This window comes from Limulus polyphemus, unplaced genomic scaffold, assembly GCF_000517525.1.
Source record: "Limulus polyphemus unplaced genomic scaffold, Limulus_polyphemus-2.1.2 Scaffold4643, whole genome shotgun sequence".
Lineage (NCBI taxonomy): Eukaryota > Metazoa > Arthropoda > Merostomata > Xiphosura > Limulidae > Limulus > Limulus polyphemus.
Window position 1 is genome coordinate 12,931 of NW_013670253.1, and position 4,978 is coordinate 17,908.

The window sequence follows — 4,978 nt, forward strand, 5'->3', positions numbered from 1 at the left end:
TATACACAACGACAAAGTTGCTCCACAAAGTTCCAGCAGAAGAACGTTGTCTAGTCGTAGTCGTAAGTACACAACAACAAAGTTCCAACAGAAGAACACGGTCTGGTCGTAGTTGTATGTACACAAAGACAAAGCTTCTCCACAAAGTTTCAACAGAAGATTACTAAAAAGAAAAAAAAGGCCGCTGTATAGAAGCCGCAACGTAATTCCATTTACAGCAATTCATTAAAAGCCAGTACTCTACCGTGTCTACCCTGGATAAATCATGTTATTGTGTCCTTCAGCAAGACACTTTACCTTCATTGCTTGAGTCTACCCAGCTTTATAAAGGGTACCAGTGAGTAACTGGAATCAATCTGTGATAGACTAGCGTCTCAACCAAGAGGAGCGTGTCATCATTCTCATTCGCTTATTCCACAGGAAAGTGGAGGCCTTATGTGCCTTTCGAGGCTCGAAACAGACGAAATTATTTACTTTTGACTTATGATTATTGAAGACTAGATTTAGTAAACTAATATAAAAAGTTTCTTGGGCATATACATCTTAGAAAACACCCCCTCTGGACAAAAACCAGTGACAAAGTCAGAATCAATGGGACAAAAGTTACACCCAACGTGACAAAAACCAGTGACAATGGGACGAAGATCAGAATCAATGGGACAAAAGTTACACCCAACGTGACAAAAACCAGAGACAATGGGACGAAGATCAGAATCAATGGGACAAAAGTTACACCCAACGTGACAAAAACCAGAGATAATGGGACGAAGATCAGAATCAATGGGACAAAAGCTACACCCAACGTGACAAAGGTCAGGGACAACACAAGAAAGGTCAGATTTAACTGTACAAGTGTCAGATTCAACGAGACAAAACTCCAAATCAATAAGTAGTACAGAATTAATATCTAGAACAAAGGCCAGAGTCAAGGGTCAAAGGTCAGATTCAACTGGATAAGTTCAGCTAGAATAAATATTAGAGTCAAAGGACAAAGGCGATGACTGAGGATAAGCGATATTTCTATTGAAGTGTGTCCAAAGTTTGTATTTTTTACCGACTACAAAGCTTAGAAGAGGAGACCGGACAATAGAAAGGTAATTTGACAAGTTAATATCTAATGTTAGAATGTAGCTGCCATCTACCTCATTGCGACGATTTGAACTATTTGTTTGTTTTATGGCAAAGCCACATTGGGCTATTTGCTGTGACCACCGCAGGGAATCGAACTCCGAATATTATCGGTGTAAGCTTACCGCTGTCCCATCGGCGGACCGCCTTAGAGTGAAGAAAACAAGATGGTTTTTACTCCTTTCCTTTTAAATCTAATTTTTTCATTTATACAAAAACCCTTCATTCTAAATGGACATGAAAATAATAATATTTTTACTGATTGTTATTATCATCTATGTGAAATAATGTTATTTTTACTGATTATTATCATCATCTTTGGTGAAATAATGCTTTTTACTGATTGTTATCATTATCTGTGTAAAATAACGTTGTTTTTACTTATTGTTATCATTGTCTGTATGATATAATGTTAATTTTACTGATTGTTATCATCATCTGTGTAGAATAATGTTATTTTTATTGATTGTTATCATCGTCTGTGTGAAATAATGTTAATTTTACCGATTGTAATCATCATCTGTGTGAAAATAACGTCATTTTTACTTATTGTTATCATCATCTGTGTGAAATAATGTTAATTTTACTGATTGTTATCATCATCTGTGTAGAATAATGTTATTTTTATTTGATTGTTATCATCATCTGTGTGAAATAATGTCATTTTTACCGACTGTTATCATCATCTGTGTGAAATAATGTTAATTTTACTGACTGTTATCATCATCTGTGTGAAATAATGTTAATTTTACTGATTGTTATCATCATCTGTGTGAAATAATGTCATTTTTACCGACTGTTATCATCATCTGTGTGAAGTAATGTTAATGTTTTTCAAAAAATATAGTTTCACACTTTTGATAAAACAAAATGCCTGTCATTATGTTCATTTACCAAAATATATGACCAATATATTTATAATATTATCCAAGCACTAGCATACCGTTTCATTTTGCTATGAAACTAGCGCCACCTATCATTTTTATTGTAAAGCTTTAAAGTAAACATTTTTCCGAAAAGAGATATAACACCAAAATCCGGGTTTCGATACCCTGATGGGCATAGCTCAGATAGCCCATTATGTAATTGGGGGTTTAAATACATAAAAACTAAAAGATACTCTTTAATTCTAAGATTGTTCAATTTTTTTTTCCAGTTTTCCCCCTCACAAATTTGATATCTTAATAAGATTATATGAGTCATTTATAAACCATAAGAAATAAGTTACGGTAGGTGAACTTAATATTAATGTCTTCGTATTATAAAAACTATTTTAACACACAGTACAGGTAAATCAACCAATACAATTATACATCAATATTCATCTTTACATACACTAGCAATAGTTTCCTTAGATATTCCTGCAATACACTGTGGTAACGAGTATTCTGAAGTATATACTGCCTCCTCCTCCCAGTGGTGGCTCGGCGGTAAGTCTGAGGGTGTATAACGCTAAAAATAGGGTTTCGATACCTGCAGAGCACAGAAAGCCAATCGTGTAAGTTTGTGCTTAATAACAAACGAATAAGTATTTTCTAGCTGTTAAACGTTATCGGTGGTAGGATATTGTGTGTCTTTTGTTTTCATGACCGAGGAACTGCCATAAACATGCTTGTGGGCGACCATTTTGGTCGTTAACCCTTAACGTTAAACATACATTTTAAATGTTAATTTAATAGGATATTGTGTCTCTTTTGTTTTCATGACTGAGGAACTACCATAAACATGCTTGTGGTCGACCATTTTGGTCGTTAACCCTTAACGTTAAGCATACATTTTAAATGTTAATTTAATAGGATATTGTGTGTCTTTTGTTTTCATGACCGAGGAACTGCCATAAACATGCTTGTGGTCGACCATTTTGGTCGTTAACCCTTAACGTTAAACATACATTTTAAATGTTAATTTAATAGGATATTGTGTCTCTTTTGTTTTCATGACCGAGGAACTGCCATAAACATGCTTGTGGTCGACCATTTTGGTCGTTATCCCTTAACGTTAAACATACATTTTAAATGTTAACTTAATAGGATATTGTGTCTCTTTTGTTTTCATGATCAGTAGTTGTGTTCGTGACCGAGGAACTGCCATAAACATGCTTGTGGTCGACCATTTTGGTCGTTAACCCTTAACTTTAAACATACATTTTAAATGTTAACTTAACATATGGATTTTAGGGCTAACCTTCTTCGCTGACCACGCCTCGTGAGATATTATTGGTTACAGCTAGGATACCGAACTGATGAATTAATATACTAATTTTTCTTGCACGTTGATTTATGGTGTTCTTGTCAGTTTATTATGTAGAAGTGGCTTCAGTAATTTATAAGATGCTCTTCAATTCTCAGCTGTACTGTAACTTACTTTTGATCAAAAGTCACCGATAATTAACGTTTTGATAACATGAAGATACCTGCTGTTAACACTTTAACAGTCAGGTAAACTTAGATCTCGTGTCTTTTGAATCGCAGGTTAACATTATGTTGAAATTTGATTGTCTGTAGTGCCATCTGATGGTAAATATAATAAGCTAGTAGCTGTTAACACTTTAGCTGTTGTCAAGTGAAATTTGTTTTTAATGGAATAGAATAAAACTATGAATTCTTTAATAAAACCTAAACATTGACTACTGATTAGATAGCAACCGGAACACGTCATGACTTTAGTCCCTGATCAACCGGCTACTACTGGTCCCAATAAAACCGAACTTAGCTAGTGATGTAAATTCACATTGTAAAGTGTTCTCCAATTTCTCTGTTTTCTTTATAGGAACATAACTTGTAAGTGTTGTATTTCTGAAATAATATACAAGGTGGAGCAATACACTTGTGGTATACGGTTGGTTCTAAAGAAAATATTGAACCAAATATATAATTATTACTTGTTTAATAGTAAGATGTAAGAAACTATAGTATAAAAACCCTAAATGACACAAATGTTTAGTTACTTTTGCCCCACCCTGTAGATGTATATGTGTTTTTGTGGAGTAACATTGACTCGATATGAGCTAATTTTTATCTACATATATATTTACATAAAAATAAACGAAAACAATCACGGTTTCATTTTATGATCTGCTTATAAATCAATTTCCAGTAAACAGTCTCGAAATTATGTATTTGATCATGTTTTATCTGTTGAAGTTAGAATAGGATCACGACTTGTCTAAACTGAACATATTTTCCAGAAATCTCTTTCTTTACAGTTCTCTCTCTCACTTCTTTTTTTTTGTTTTTGTCATAAAAGATATGACCCTGTGTCATATCTCAAGTGTGTGTCGGGCGAGGATTAGTTGTTGAAATTGTCGAAACCAAAACTTATGTGTTCGCGAAGAAACCAAACTTCTAGATCAATCAGAGTCATTCTCAAATTTCACTTGCGTTTTTTTTTTATAATATCATTACCCCATTCTTTAATTTTGTGCCAATTCAAGTCTGGTATTTTAGAAAGTTTACATATTTATAGCGCAGTCACCCAACACAGTTTACAATTGAGGTATCACGTGTAGACCTTACACAGTCACCCAACACAGTTTACAATTGAGGTATCACGTGTAGACCTTACACAGTCACCCAACACAGTTTACAATTGAGGTATCACTTGTAGACCTTACACAGTCACCCAACATAGTTTACAATTGAGGTATCACGTGTAGACCTTACACAGTCACCTAACACAGTTTACAATTGAGGTATCACGTGTAGACCTTACACAGTCATCCAACACAGTTTACAATTGAGGTATCACTTGTAGGCCTTACACAGTCACCCAACATAGTTTACAATTGAGGTATCACGTGTAGACTTCACACAGTCACCCAACACAGCTTACAAATGGGATTTCACGTGTA